This window comes from Mycteria americana, chromosome 1, assembly GCF_035582795.1.
Source record: "Mycteria americana isolate JAX WOST 10 ecotype Jacksonville Zoo and Gardens chromosome 1, USCA_MyAme_1.0, whole genome shotgun sequence".
Classification (NCBI taxonomy): domain Eukaryota; kingdom Metazoa; phylum Chordata; class Aves; order Ciconiiformes; family Ciconiidae; genus Mycteria; species Mycteria americana.
Genome location: NC_134365.1, coordinates 24,506,469 through 24,523,779, shown reverse-complemented (window position 1 = coordinate 24,523,779; position 17,311 = coordinate 24,506,469).

Below are 17,311 nucleotides of genomic sequence, written 5' to 3'. Positions count from 1 at the left end.
ATGTTGTTCTATTATGCATGTTCACTTTCAAATTTCTCATCTCATCACCAATCATTTCCTTTCCTCCAGGGAACACACTCTACCACTGTACAGTAATTGTACATTATTTTCGTACCAAGCAATGTGTGAAACTTAATGCCTGGAGACAATAAAATCATATTTACTCAAAGTGAGTTTATGTATACAAGAAAGAGGGACAGAAATAGATGGAGTGAAAAAGAGTGATGTGGACATTTTAAATGCAATATACAACCAAAATAAAATACTGAATGTGTGGATGCAGCTTTTGAATTAATATTTTCCTTTGCAAATGAATTACCAATTTAGAGGGAACAGAGCAGGCTACTAGAAAAATGACATCTGGAATTCTACTTCAACACATACTGGAGGCAGCTTTGCCCCTTAAAGGTTATATCACTCCTCATAAAAGACTAGGGATGAGCACTTGAGAAACTGAAGTAGTTCTCATTTAGGATTTTTTTTTCCATATTCTTCCCTCAGAGATGAGATAAAACAAGGACTGCAAGTAAAAGGAGGTTGTGTAACACTGCCCTTATTCTTGATACACTTTCAACATTTGGATTCTCGCTGTGACTAAATACTCATCCTTAACTGATAGATCTTAATAAGTGTTGAAAACACCGCTGGCACCAGTGTTTGTTCACTATGGCCTTGGATCTCAACAGGAGTTCAGGCAGTCTTTTCCACAGATGTGTTCCTTCTCAGCAGTCTCCCGAACTGACTGCTGCTTCAGCTAGAAACGTTACTGTGTACAGGGGAGGAAAGGCCACACATGGTATTGTTGTGGTGTTCTCCATACACATTTGATCCATCAAGCCGAACTTCAAGGCAGTAACGTTGCTAAAAGAGAAACTGTAAACACTGAAGGACAAACACCAGAGTTCTGCATTCACCCTAAGTGCATTTTGCATTCTAACATGGTATAACCTCAGGAAGTTTGTCTATCTTATGCTTTCACATTTAACTATAGGGGGAGCTTGTTCTCGCTTTCTCATGGAATGATTTTGTGAATTATTTTGTCTGTTTTATATAGCTACTTTCTCCTGGCTAGAAGTTTTCTGTAGTTCTCCCAATGCTTTTTCAAAACTGAAATCTCCTGCAAAATAGCCAAACTTTAGAATGCAAACGTATTTCTGATGAGTCAGATTAGGAAGTTTGATTTAGGATGTAATATTCAGAGACTGATGTCTAGAATACTTTGTGTATATATAGATATACACATGCTGTTATATAATTTGTGTGTAGAAAAGTTCCAAAAAGTGAAAGAGGAATAAGAATCTGTAAATCTGTATTTGAAGCAGGATGGCCGAGTTTGTTGTCTTTTTTTTTTTTTTTTTTTAATGCAAGAATCCCTTAGAAATTTTGATTAAGCTTCAGAAGATTCTTATGAAGGGTTTGGGGTTTGGTGATTCAGACAAAGACAGAATAATCAAACCTTGATATTACCCCTGGTTAATCTGAATTTTTAATAACTTAAAATTACTTATCTGAATAGTGCTTAGCAAATTGCCTGTAGATTTTTTTTCTTCTCTCTCTTTTGAAAATTGCATTAAAGTCATTGTAAACTGTTGTAGATTAATCAAATCTGACTGTAATTGCCTGTCTACATGACCTGGTGAAGGTATCTAATCACCTACATGTAGATAAAGTGAAGGGACCATTTATAAAACTGGCATCAAATTTTATTTGATCTTGCATGGTCAGATACCATTTATATGGTACAAAAATCAGACTCAGCAATTTACCAAAAAGAACAGATGTCTGATTTTTAATCTTGTTAATTTGCAACCTTCCTGGTCTTGTAACAGCCCAGAGGAGAACATGTTAACCTCTAAAAATCTGCTACAAGGTGAAAACTCTAATATTCAAAAAATAGATGTTAACAACAAATTAGAATGGAAATAAATTGCCTCAAAACATCAACTTCCTGGAACAGATATTCTAAATGAATAAGAGGTGAATTAAAAAGCAATTTAAAGTTCTGGTAGTTTCTTTGTTTTCTAAATACCAAATACACAAATTGATTGTTTCTCTCCTGCTGAAATCTGTAGTGTGTCTATTGGAAGAGTTCTGAAAGAGTTTAGAGCAAGTTTGGCAATGTTGCATGGCAGGAGTTGGCAGCATCTCAATTCCTTCCAGACTGGGGAGATGAGAATAGGTTTCACATGTTCTGTTTAGTGTATGGGGAGGGACGCTAAAGATCCTTGGTTTGTGATAGCAGATCAGTTCCTTTAGGCAGCAAAGTATAAACATTTTCTGATAGTAGTTCCAGGTAATTCTCTCTTCCTTGTCCTTTAGGAACTGAGGTGCTGAAGCTATTGGAAGGAGAAAGAGGGGTGAAGGACTCACAAGAAGATGATTAGCCAAAAGAGGACTGCAAAAAACTTCTAAGAAAGCAGTGAACTAAGTCATCAATATGGGGAAAGGGAAAAGATTTGTAATCATTCTGAAATGTCAGAATCACTAATGTAGATAAAAGACGCTTAAATGCCAGAGGTGAGAAAAAGGATTATTTACATTAAATATACTGTCTCAGCATAAAATCTTAGCTCTGCAGCATACCAGTTCTGCTAGATTAAGATTTTAAATTTAGGCAAACAGAAAAAAAAATCTTCCTCTTAGTTACTTACTTTATGTATTAATTAAATTTTTATAAGGAATGGAGAAAAGCAAAAGCACTGTCAGCCTATGGAAAATGTTGGAAGTAGGAGCACCATGGCAAAGATGCTACCTCTAATGTAGGAAGTAAAAAAGGGCCAAAAGTTCGTCAAAGCTGAGAGACTACACTGGGAAACTATCACTGTATACTTTCATAGAAAAGCTGGTTTGCTCTCATTATATGCTTTTCCATGCTTTTCCATACCTTCCCGTGTTTTGTTTTGTTGTTTTTTTTTTATGGGAATGGGTATATTATTGTGGAATTTATTTGGCTTCCCTAACTTACGTATACCAAGGACACAAAGGTGAGAGAGGTGACTAATGAAGAGTTTCTGGCTTTTCAATTTTTTTCTGCATGCTTTGTAATGACTGTCATTCAGCACCTACAAACCAACAGCCCTCAAAATAACAAAGCCTTCCTGGATGTAAAATTCTATGTGTTCGAAAGGAATGCAGAAGTAAAACTCATCTCCCTTATAACCAGCACGGAGAAGGAGCCACATGGTGTAAAAAGCTGTGCAGTGAGCCTGGGACTTCTTTGGGTTAGGGCTTTCACCAGAGGAGCAGCCATGAACAGAATACTGCAGCAAGGCAGGCTCTGTCCTGCGGTCCTTCCAGGCAGAAAATGACCATAAACTGGGGAGCCCTTCAGGTTGCTTAAATGTGCAGTTGTGATCTCAGTGGCCTCTCCAGAAAGGACTCGCTCCTGAGCTTTGGTTTCTTTTACACATGTTTGCGTCATGGAGTTATTTTTGTTTGTTTTACCAGTTACCATTAATGAATGCTCTCCCTTTGCAAGTGCCTACTTACATACACATTTATAGTTACCTTAAAAATGTTAAAAGCTGATGATATTTGGAATGGAGAAGAAGACAAAAATGTCAAAGCCTAGTTCCAAAACTCAGCATGTGGGGTTTAAGGATTTCCAGAATAAATGTTTGAGTGAAGTGAGCAAAATTTTGATGATTTGTGACTGTTTGCTAGTTCACAAGAGATGGTCACTTACGATAAGCCCACCAGGTTGTCTTGGATATTGGTTTTTGCTAAGTCTGAATTGCTCTGCTTTGTTGGATTTGTGCTGGCTATTTAATATTACATTAATATACCAGAATGGTAATGCAGTTAGTTTTGTGCTTTTTTTTTGAACCATTTCAATTTAGCATTTAAAGCACTCTGTTTTTACAGTTGGTTTAAGCTTGTAAAAGCAGTTATGTTTTTACCGTATGGTTCTGTTGATAGTCTGCTTGTTGTCAAGGACCACAGATGGTGAATGCTACTTATTTTTCACTACTTTGGAATCCAGATTTTTCCATCTTTTTTCCTGTATCATTTGCAAATCCTCAATTAAATTTTATTGGTGAGTCTTCAGTGATCACCCTATGTATAATTTAAAGATGGGACTTGTGTTCTCAAGCTTGTCTGGCATTTCTGAACAGTATTTTTTATATTTTGCTATATGGAAGTGTGAGTGGAACAGACCTGTTGCCACACACTTTGGGGAATGGATCACTAACACTTTAAGAGATGGGTAGATATTTATTTGAAAGGGAGTAAAAGTGATGCTTAAATGAAAATGTCGGTTATGGATTTAAATAAATGGAACTGAATCATTTCAGCAGCACCTTTCTCTGCAAGGGAGCCCAATTTTGCTACGAATAAAATTAAATAAGCGTTGTTCTCAGTCTCAGGGTCCTGAGGCACTACCAGGCCTTATGGTTCATGACCAGCACCCCCAGGGCCTCACCTCACCCCTGGGGCCCAGGACCCCATTTCAGCCCAGCCCGGGGCCATCAGCCCCTCGCCACAGACACACTTGGCAATGGAGGATGGGGCTGCCCCCGGCTGCCCCCGGCTGCCCCCCGGCTGCCCCCCGGCTGCCCTGCTCCCTGGCTGGGGTTTGGGACAGGATGAGGTGCCAGGCCTGGCCTGCTGCCCGCCATGGGGAGACCCTTCTCTGGCCCTCGTCACACCCTGACATGCAGGTGCTTCGAGTCCTCCATGTCTGTACAAAATGAGCGAGCTCGTAGCTGTTACAGGAGATGCTGGCCTGACCAAAAGTCTTTCTTACATGTGCTTAAAGAAGCCGAATAAGTGGACCTTAACTGGACTGAAGACCTTTATCTCCTAGGCAATAGTTGCTGGTCAACCTGCAGACTGCGAGATAATTGAAAGCCTCAGTAAAATTAACTGGGGTGTCAAATGCTATTCTTCCAACTCATTGCAAAACACAGTTGGGTCTCTAGTTGAAACAAAAATAAATGTAGAGAAAAGCAAAGGGCTATCACGCAGTTTTTTGACCATGTTGTCAGTTCAGGAAAACCAGTTGTGGTAAGGCTCAGGAAAGCAGTCTGAGGCACAGCAGCTACTTGCACCACAATGTTATAAACTTCAGTGCTCTGAAAAGCTTGTGTGATATGCTATTCATCAATGACTTTTTAAAGTATTATTCTACATCATGTGATTGTTTTTTTAATTTAAACTGCACCACCCATCTTAACTTATGCACCAAAAGAGGAAATCCTGTAAAATAATCACTTACGCATATAGGTTTTTAACATAGCTGTTCATCAGCTTTCCATTTCTTGAATCATTTGCCTTCTGAGTTGTTCCCCTATTTTTCCTTCTACTAATCAACAGAGCATTTTCACCACCATGACTTTAAGAAAGAAGTAGCTAACCCTAAATCAATATTGTTGTGCCCAGAGAAGTGCTCTGATGTTCAAACTACTAATTCCCTGGAAAACCAGACCACTTTTAAGCACTAACATATGGATTTTTTACAGCTTTCAAGACAACTTTAAGCACTTTAACAAATGGCCTGTATTTACATATTGCTGAATTCTAAATACTGTTCAGAAGTGTTTACTTCTTTGCAATTTGCAAGAGGCGTGGGACAGATTTTCACTTTCTCAAAAAAAAAGAAAAGAAAAGAAAGGAAAGATTTATCTACCTTACGTAGTGTTGCCTAAGCTAATTAGACAACCTAGTGCATCGACAGTCATCTCTTTTAGAAGAGTTTCTTTTCTGAGCCTAAAGGGACCAGAGTATAGCATGATAATTTGTAAGGGAACTATTTGGCACAACAAAAAAGAACAAAAACCAACCCCCTTTTGCTTCAGCTGCTTTACATGCTTCACTAAATTAACTATTAATATGTGATATACAGATCAAAATTAAATGTCAGTGTGGAAATTCTGTTACTTTCTTGGCAATGGCTAATGCCTACCAAAGACAAAGCACTGAGCACTGGTGCATGCAGCTTTCACATCTTCAAGCCAAGCTTATTTTCTTGCGTTCTCTTGCAAAATAAGCTTATGGGTTGCAATTTTCTAGATGGAAAAATGGGGCTGTTCTTTGTCATGCTTGCAAGCAAAAGCAATAGCTCCTAGAAACCCAAATGTAGAAGGGATTGTCTTTTTTCATCACCCACTGGACTTGGAAGTTGATGCCTTTTTAAATTCAGAGATTATTTGATAGCGAACTCATAATTGGCAGCAACCCCAGTTCGGTTTCCAAGTTGTCCAAGAAGGACAGTGAAGTATTTCTCCAGCAGATGAGCAGTTCTGTTCCATTTCTTTCCTTCCCTCCTTCCTTTTTGTGTGGAGCTTTACACAGGACAATCTTTTCTTGAAACAGTACAGCTCATTTCTGCTACATTGTTTAAAAGACCAAAGACATTATTTTTAAAATAATAATAAAAAAGTGCTTTCACAAACAAAACTGTCTTCCACTGTGTCATAATTATTGTCATTTCCATTATTTCTGCTGTCATTTTTCACAAATTATAGTAATAGAATTACAAAGCAATCAGTGCTTGAAGTTATTATACATTTTTCTTTGTAATTTTTTATTACTCTCCCTGAAAGTGATACAGGAATTGCTGGTGACTGGAATTGGTTCTGCAATAACAGAAGAAAGAGTGCATAAAGACTCCTTTGTCTTTAAGAACAGTTAAGACTTTACGTGTCAAGAAAACCTTCAGTGAGGATGTCCAATGTAGAACTGTATCCCATCAGTTAAGAAAATGAGACGTGAAAGTTGTCACCCAGATTCTAAATGTCATTGCAACCTCACATATTGTTAAAAAAATATAAACCAGTCCCCTCCAATAGACACGTAGAGTGCATATATGAAATGCGTAGAGAATAATGAGTCTGTTCTTAGTGATTAGCATACCTCTGTTTTGGAGAGTGTATGAGTGATTATATCTGCAGATGGCAGAAGCTGACTGAAGGCCACAGGAGTTTTGTCAGTTTTGCCAGTTGGGGATCTGGTCCAATATATTAAAAATTAGTCATGGCTGATAATTTATTCTCATTACCAAAGCTTCTAATTCTCACAGTGAAAAATGTTCTTGTAATATAGTTATTTCTGTAGTGAAATTTAAAAATCACTAAGGCTTTCTACTTGGGAGGAAAGCAAGGAATATTTTTGAATGCATAGAATTTAGCAAGCCAATGGCCTAGTGTTTCCTGAAGGCAATTCAAAATCTGTACTCCTAGCCATTGCTCTCAGGAACTACATTAACTGCTACAGCTGATTATTCAAGTAGTCAGCTGAAATTACTAAAACCTAACAACTCACTGTACTTTTCAGCTACTGTTACTCTAAGTAGGGGGATAAGGCTGTTTTGGCTGCACTTCTGCATGTGTAAAGATTAAGAAAACTCTTTCTTCTGCTTCTTATGGGTTTGCATAGGAGACATTTCTGGCAGTCGTCAGTGACCCATAAGATATTCTGCTGCCCATCACCTAAGGCCTGAGCTGTAAAAGAGGAACACACCCTGAGTGCTCAGAAAATATTCAGGCCTTCATCTGTCTGCGTGCCACTACTGCTGGCTGACAATCTGTTGCCACTGAACATATCCCCAGTGAATGCAAGACCCTGTGAACCGGTGTATGCATACATATGTTGTTGAGATAATGTGAATCTGTCAGGTCTCCCAATTCAAGACCCCAGGTTTGAGTTCAGATGAAAAAAAAAAAAGTAAGGCTTCTACAGGCAAAAAAGTTATTGCTGTCATTGCTGTGTCATTTGTGTATAGACTTTTACAGTATGTGACAACGTGACCCAAAGTTGCATGGGTCTTTAAGTCTTAAAAATCATTGAGTATAGACATTAATTAGATAGCAGATGGTGGATGCATGTTAAATGAAGTAGAGAATTTAGGCACAGAGAGATATTAACAGCCATATATAATGCAAGTGTTAATATTTGCATATATAATGCAATTTAGTAAAATTTAACCCCAAGGTTAGGTACATTAAGCTCTGTTAAATACACATCTTAATTTAAAATGGATCAAATTACTCTGCTAAATCTGCACAGGTGAGAGTGACTGATAGTGTTTCATTGTTCTGTTACAAGAAAACTGAAAAATTAAGTGGTGCTATTTAGCTAGTTCACTCCTAGGTGAAAGATCAAAATATGGCAATACAAAAGTTTATCTTGACTTACAAACAATTTCTTCAAACTTCATTACACAGCTATTGAAAAGCAATTTTTTGTCCATATCACACTGAAGGTTATACTACTAGGCAGCAAATTAAGCATTTATTAGCTTGTTGTGAAGGCATCATTCCAAGTGTAATCATTTAGACAACATGTTTCTGTCAGCAGTTAATGTATAACACTTTTAGCTGATATCTAACAGTTCCGGAACAGATTAAGAAGTTAATAACTGAATGAATATCTGAAATCAGATGTTTTATGGAGTAAAATCAATCTTGATAACTATCACTGAATTTACAAATCTGTCATCAGGTTCTTGACACTCTGTGACTCAGAATTTTTGCAACATTTGAATTTTTTTGTTCACAATTTTGTGAACAAATTTTGTTCACAAATTTTGTTCACATTTTGTGAACAATTATTTGTTCACAACATTGAAAAAAATATTTGCTTTTCCATCTGATATAAAAGTCCTAAAATACAAGATAAAAATTTCCTGATTAAATTTAAAACACCTTAACGTATTTGGACTTCTTTAGAATGGGAGATATTATTTGCAGTTCAGTTATCATGAGTAATTTTACACCTTTCTCAAGGACCTGCTTCTGATGTTTTAGAGTCTATTTCTGCAAATCTCTTTCTAGCAAGAGTCCTGGGGCTCAAATGGCTGTCATTTATCCTCTGCAAAGTGAATTTAAAATGTTATTATATAAAGAATGGTAGCATTGAATGCTCACTTTGCTCTGGTGAAGGTAAGGGCATAGACACAAAAGCTTGGCTTCTGATTACTTTACCAGAGTGTTGAATGGTTTAAGAGTGCAATTCAAATTTTCACATTTGGAAAGGAAAGCATTTGTGCAAACACAACTTCTATAAAACAAACAGAAAAGTCATATCAGCTACTGGAGGAGGAGACAAGGATTATAGCCTTTCCTGTGAGCCAGTCATTATTTGCAGTTAGCCATGGGATACATTTGGCAAAGCTCCCTAGGTCTCCATTTTCATAAATTCCGTTATGGTTATCAAGATTGATTTTACTCCTTCAAATATACAATTCCAGGTAGTCATTCAGTTACTAATTTCTAGATATGAGTTTTCAAGTCTCCCCTTATTTAATCCCCTTATTTATTTGTATAGAATAAAAACTGGATTGCTTTTCCCCAATTCTTCCCAAATCCAGGGACTATAGTACAACTGTTTATACTAATTTACTTCTTACAACATTACAATATTATATAACAAATAGTGTCATTCTGTATAAATGTTGTAATGCATACAAACAACCTTTTAATGGCTTCCTCTGAAGCCACTGGAACATAGGTTTAGCTGTAATGTAAAAAGAAATCATGCATGGACAGCATAATGGATTAATCACTAGAACTCTGTATCATGCTGTAAAAAGTTATCTCTGTGCTCTGCATTGTAATGCATAAGTATAGTAGGATGACTTTATAATGTGACACTATAATACTTTCAAGATTCCTTTGGAAAATGTATTCATTTTTTTCCAATTTGCAAGAAGAAATGGAGTGCTAGTGTTATTATAATAAACTAATAGTTAAAAAAACAAGCACAGACTTTGAGATGCTACACTAACCATATGTGGCTCTATTTGAGTTTCTCTTACTAATGTGGTGTTTCACTAAGAAAGTTCCTTAACAAGTCAAAAAAACCCTCCACAATGAATTTTGTCTCTCTCAGATCCTTAACCACAAAGGTGGGATTCATCCAGTCTAACTTTGTGGTGTATCTAGTATGTTCTTTCATGTATGCAGAAAGAGAGGCACCTGCAGAATCACTGACCCCTAATATTTTAGACCTTTCTTTAAGATAGAATTGCCTAGTCTGCCTATGGAGACAGTGCACAGACTCCCACTAAACAGATCATCTCATCTAATTTTAGATGTCTGCAGTTCTCTACATGAGCTAGTTTGGAAAAATGCTCACTGACTACCCACTAGAGGCCTGCTTTAGGGTGAGATGCATCTCTCTGCATGACATAGGTAGGGCGATTCAGCTGCCTATACATAGTCAGCCAGCGCCAAGTCACACACAGTATAATACCCTGGCAGGCCTTCAACTGCCTCTTCTGTAAGTAAATATATCCTGCAAATCCTGTGCCATACCTGCTAGCCCTATACAGGTCTCTTGGATGTCCTAGAGTATCTCAGATGGCACTGGACACCTATGTTCAGGTAACTGAATCAGCCCCTTGATATCTCTTGATGATCCTGTGAATTCAAACACTTAGGGAAGACACTTAAATCTAGGTTTCATGACCTGGAACTGAATCCTAGTAAGAGATTATGTTTACATTACTAAACAACAGACAACTGGGGAGAGAGACTGAGCATGGGACTCCTGATCAATCACACTGTTTATTTCTTTATGTTCATTCCCCACCTTTACTTTGGAGTGCTCCAGCTAGCTTTGAAAAAGGCAATACATGTGTTCAGTTGGGGAGGATGGAATCCACCAAGACATTGCTACTAAAGCACATTATGAATGAGAGAGAAACAGCTCTATCTCTCTGTACTACGCAATCTTGCAGCACTATTCGAGAAGGTTGCAAACCCTTAGACATTCCACAAAACTTCATTCTTCCCAGAGCAATCAATAAACATTGCAAACTGAAAAGAAGCAGAACAAATGTGATAATTATGTCTTAGGCCATGGAGTAAGTACACAGGGCACGAGAGACAGAACCAGGGGCTATGCAGAGTTGCTGGTGCGTATCTGTAGGGAGTTTATCCTAATCAGTGCAGATACGAACTAGTCAGTGGTATCAGAGCCAGGAACTGGTCATTGGTCTTAATTTATTTAGTTAATACAGACATACCTTTGTATTTTAGGTTTCTGAAATTAAATGAAATAAATAACATATTTAAAGTCAAAGCGATCTTTGCCATTAAGTTCAATGAGCATAATCAGTGTTAGATCAAAAATGAATGAGAGAACACAGGAGCAATCTGCAGCTTCCTCATTAATTACCACCTTATGTGCAGGCTTGAACTTTAGCAGTTCAGAGTTTCTTTCTTATCAAGAGAAGGGAATTCTCTCAAAAAGGAGAGGACTCGTAAGACTTCCAGCGATATTCTGCAAGGATTGGGCTAGACCCTATGCTGTTCATCTTCTTTATCAAGGATCTGAAAATAAATTTAAAATCACTACTAATGTAAACATGTCATGTGATAATGGCAAGGGAGTCATTCAGAATGTTTTTAATTGAGTGAATGACTGCAGCATATAAAAAAGGGAACACTGAAATGGTATCAGATACTTCTAGACTACATCTAGAAACAAGAAATTAAGGATACCAGATGACCGTATCTTGGAAACTAGTGACTCTGATGAAGAATGTAATCTCAGTTCTCAATGTGATGCTGAGGTAGCAGAGAGAATGCAGACTTTTAAGTGATAGAAAGAGGTTTGAAGGGGAAGGTGTATAAAGATGATTTTATCTAACTAGTATTTTTCTGGTAGTGATACTGGAAGACTGTATGAAATTCTAGTATTCTCAATTTTAAAGTAACTTTATAAAACTGAAGAAGATTCAAAAAAGTTTCATGAAAGGGATTAAGAAGTTGGATATCCTTGAGACTTAAAGAGCTTGATTTTTGTAATGTGTCAAAAAGAAGATGGAATTATTATTCTTTTACAATTTTTGTATAAGTATCTTCATAGATAGAAAATGTCAGTTACTAAATCTATAATGCCATAATAAGAACTAGTGAATGGACATGGAAAACAGACACATTTGAATTTGAAAATTAAATTATCCTTTTTAACTGAAAAGGTAATTAAGCACTGGAACAAACTGTTGAATTAATTGGTAGAGTATCCACCTCTTACCATTTTAGGTTTGAGACCGAGTGACATACAGAACAATATGCTTTACTGAAATGCAAGTTATGCTTTAGTTAGCACACAATCATTAGGCTTGATGCAAAGATAACTGGATGAAATGCAACACCAGCAGAAAATAAGAGGTCACAGTAGATTATCTAATTGTCTCCTCTGGCCTTAATTTCTAAGAAATTGTTAGATTTTGTAATGGGTCAGATCCCCAGCTGTCAAAAATTGGCATAGAGCTGCTGATTTGAGCTGTTTCTGGCATATTAATGATATAATTTTTCCTCGTTAAATACGCTGAGTACATTAGTCCAGCTACCATCGGATAATCAGTTCACTGGAAATCTCTTCATGTTTAGAGTGTAATAAAAAATTTTGTTTTCAGATAAAGTTAATGTGCTGATGCAGCATTTGGTTTTGCTTTCAGTTGTTAAAACAAGGAATACTATACTTTTGCAACATTCTTACACTTAAGTAGCATTGACAAGATTTGTAATGAAGAGTCTACCTAAAATCTACTTTTTTTTCTACCTTTTTCTAAAACACCTTGTTGAATAGAACCTGTCTGACTAAATGTATTTAACATCAGTCACTAAAATTAGAAGCAATGAAACTGAATAATGAGACCATGTCATTAAGTCAAATGCTATCGGCTCTAGTCCCTCTGAAATTTTTCACATGATGCTTGTAATCTGTACCCATATCCCTAACCATTTTTTTTAAATTTAAACACATAAGAGAGAAACTTGAAAGTCAAAGGCCTCTGTCTGATTTCAGTAAGAGTTAAATTAATGATGCATAAGAAGGAATATTGGCTTTGTAACCAGAGTAGGAACAAAGTGATTTTAGAGGGTTTTAATTCATGTCTCCATTACACTGGGTGTCTTGGCATCTAATCATAATGCTATAGAGAAGAGTTTAGTTCAAGTGATATAGATCTGTTAAAGGAATTTTTACATCATTTGAACTAAAATGAAGCAGTTATGTATTCAACTTCTTAATGAAAGATCTGTCCCAATGCTGGATTGGAGATTTTAAAGATTAAATTACTGTTTCACAATCTGCAGAGTTGTGCACAAAGCCTGGCAGACTCTAATGGAAGCTGTATTCATTATAGGGAATGTGGAGGGTCATCTCCCTCCAGCAAAGGACAATACACAGCAACTGAAAGAGGACCAGGCCGTATAGATGACTGACCTCTGTCTCTGTGTGGAAGCAGACCATATTCTTGTCATCCAGCATATACACCTTATATTGAGCTCAAATTCAGGTCTGTGCTCAAGTACAGAGTTACTGACCATTTGCCTTAGACACAAATTTGAGAATAGCCCATTTGGGTTCTCGGTGTCTTTTAGTGTGGGGCCAAGTGGCTATCTTTGTACAGTGGGGATGAGCCAGGTACGTGGTGCCTCTTTTAGCAACCACCTGCATCCACCACCTTTCCAAGAGGGCTGCCAGTGTTGCCTGCGGCAAGAGCAGTGGGGATCTGAAGGCTGCCTAGGTGGGCTGCCTTAGACTGGTGGACCTGACAGCTGCAGGCAGGGGCAACCTATGGGCAGTACTTGGTATGCAAGAGTGTTAGGGAATGCAACAAGTGCTGGGTCTGCTACAGGGTGAATATAACACAATTGATGTCTTCTTTTAAAGTAATACAAAAACTATTCTGATTTATTTATAGGTGGCAGGAGAGTACTAGATGGAAAAATAATCACTTACAGACTCCTTTGTCCTAAATCAAAGCAAATCAACTTTGTAACACATAAAGCTACCTTGAAATGCATTTTGAGACAATCCCAAAACTAAAACACCTGCTGTTTTTCACAGATGTTTTGGGAAGAAGATGTATGCAGGAGTTTCATATAGTATTTGAGCAAGAACCAAGATATGTGTACCTTGGCAAGAGTTTCACAAATTTTGGATTTGCTTGATGTTAAAGTGCAACGTGTGAGGTATAAGCAAGCCAAAACTGATTGATACTTCTGGAACAAATCTGTCTTCAACTGAAGATACCTAGTTTGTCAGAATTCTGACTGAGACCATTGCTACTATAAGAATGACTGATGGACTACATAAAAGAATTTGTTGACCTTATTCCAGTTTCTATTAGACATATGCCCAAAACTCTGGCAAGCTGGCATCTTTGTAGGCACTTTCAAAGATAAGGTCAAGAACTGAAAGAGCAAAGGGATTGAATTACCCAAAGCAAATATGAAAAGAAGTGTGGAAGGCATATTCTCAGACTTAAGAGGGAAACAATTTTATACAGCAACTTGCCTGAAGCAAAAAATATCCCAGGAAAACCATCCCTGTCTGCTCCAGATCTCAGCCAAGAGCAGTGAAAAATATGTATCTGGTCTGGAATAGTGGTGGAACTGGATGCTGTTTGCCTAGAAAAGATTTAGGCTACTTTCAGGAAGACAGAAGTGTTACTTTTGTGTCATTCTCTTCAACGGAAATTGGGCTTTTGATCTATTTTTTAAATACAAGCTGTGGCTTAAAAGAATAAAAATATGGGTAAGAAGGGCTTGGCTGCTGCTGAGATGGGCCCTAAACAAACCAGCGAATTAAAAATAAGATGTGTTTCTCTAGAAAACATTATTGGTGAGACAGCAATGAACTTTTAAAGTCAGTTGAGTAAGAATGTTACAAGAGAGTGTCAGCCCTGCATGATGTGTGTAGTCAGCAGAAGGACTGGCTAGAACTGAATAATGAAATATTCCCTAAAAGTCATTTGAGTGACAACCCTCAGATGGACTGGGGAAGTGATGATAAAAATGCTCAAAGCCCAATTTTCACCCTAGGAGTAATTTCACGTTCTCAGTGTTTTGTTGTGGTTTTTATTCCATTTGGTCCCTGGAAAAAAACACCCATTAAAAATCACCTCAGGCTTTTAAAAACAACAGCAGCATTATTTTCTGAAATAGAGCTTAAAATATTGTATAAATTGTAACATGGATATCCAAATCAGAATAATTCCATTCTGGTTAAATCTGAAATAGAAAAAGACAAAAGCCTCTGTTTTGACCTTACCAAAGTTCTTTCTTCCCCTCAAGTGTTTTACTGCCATAAGAATTTACTGAAATTGATGTATTCTTGCAGAATATGTAGATTTTGTCAAAACTGGCCTTTTTTCTAAATGAAAGGAAAGGTCACAGGAGGGTATTGCCCAGTGCTAGTGAGGAGTACTGTGCCTTGTGTACAGGGTGTGTCAAGACCTTCTGAAGACTCAATGCCACATGATTATCAGCAATCCTGGATACAGCATGATCCTTTGCTGTTGTATGCCCTACTCATTTGGTGGCAGGACACAGGGCAATGAACCCATAACTTCATGTTTTTAGCCCATTCTTCCCACCTTTCCTATGAATACACTGTCACTGTTGATGCTAATGCAACTCAGATGCTTCATCCTGAACATTTACCTTTCTTTCAAAGGAAGGATACTAATATCTTGGGTTTTTTATTCTGTAAAATCATTACAGTTGGGAAGGTTTTCCTTCCTAATTTGGGCTGTAGCATATCTTTTTCCAACTACATCCAGCCACATGGAGTCACCTAACTTGTGAGTACAGCTACGCTATTTCTTTCCCCATAAGGGTAGGGCATTACCCTCATTGCAATAAAACACTTTTTGTGCTTTATTTGTTAAATGATCTTAGATTGCTTAGAATCACTTATCCATTTAGCACTCCCCAAATCCTTGTCTCACATCAAACTTAGCTGGCAATGAGTTAGTGTTTTCTTCTGTGTTACTGCTAAAAATATCAGAGAGCATAGGGCCCAACACCAATTCCTGAGCAATATCACTGTGAGTACATACATGAAGTATTGGTTCACAATTGTATTTTCTCATGTATTATAACAGCTAGCACAGTTTTAATACACTTAAATTTTGTCTTGGCTTTCTTTTATGTTGTGTGGGACTAAGTAGCCTTGCAGAAATACCTAAACATATTAGCACAATACTATTACCTTTATAATTCATTTCGCTTTTCAAAATAAGATTCCTTTAATAGCCTAACAGATAGTTGCAGTTTTGGACACGTAACTAGAAAGTTATTTGTGAGCTATAGTTTAGTATTTAAAAGTGTTATTCTGTTATCCAAACCGAATATAATAATAGTTTACCATCAGGACAGAACACACCCTCAGAAGAATTTCCAGTCTTCACTGCTAATGCCAAAATACCTTGAGAATCTAGATTGCCCATTTTTGTGACAGAATCACTCCCCTTTACCCCCCTCCCATCTCATGGTGAGAGGACACGCTATGAACTAAAGAGAGTGATACATTGGCAATGAAAATTGGTAAATAATTGCAAAGCAGTGAAGCTATTATCTATTACACTGTACTAGCAATAGCTTTCAGTATCACAGCATCTTTTCGGAGCAAAAGGTTTTGTGTTTTGCAGAAAGTGGCATGGTTTTTTTGAGATATAATTATCTCTCATCATTCACTGTTCCAGGGAGAAAACTACTAACATCTAAGTAGTAGCTCTGTAGCCTTTATCATGTCAGTTCTGTTGAATAATTTCTCTTACATTTGGTCAAGGAAATACATTATTTTTTGACATCTCATGGGATGATAATGCAGAAGGAAGTATTTTAGTATTTTAAAAGTATTTGGGTAACCAAATAGTTTTTTAAAAATTAGATAAATTTGGGAAAGTGTTGGATAACTGTGATAGATGATGAGAGGAATGATATTGATCTAGAATGATAATAACAAATAATTAAAATAATACTTTTTAATAAGTATTTTTTTCCTCATGAATATATTCTCACATTCTGTCCAATATCACACCTAAAGAACTAGTCTTCAGTTTGTTCTGAAAATGATTTAATGTTTGTAAAGGGTCACAGGGAGACCAGACAACCTAAGTAAATGAATGGCTCATTGGCCACCTCTTCAGCAGCCTACAGGACTCAGACAGCTTTTCAGGAAGGACTGCAATACTGCCAGACTTTCTTTCTTGGATCAGGATGGTCACTTAGCAGAAAGCTTTGCAAATTTTCCCAGAGACTTCTGAAAGTCCTTGCTACCTGAGAAGTCTATATTTTCCATGCATGGTGGTAGTTTTGCATAGCTAATCATCTGGCTAATTGTATCACTGAATTGCATTTGAAAAAAGTTACACTAATTGATGCTTTTTCATTCTCATAACTCATTTTCTATAACGTGTGATTTCCTTCTTGTTGTTTTAAATGTTGAAAACATTGTTCATGAGTAGTGTTACACTGATCACCTCTGGAAATGGGACTCCTCTATCTCAGATGCTTGTGTTGATGGGCCTTACTCTGCAGGTCACGTGCAGTGTGGAATTAGCCCA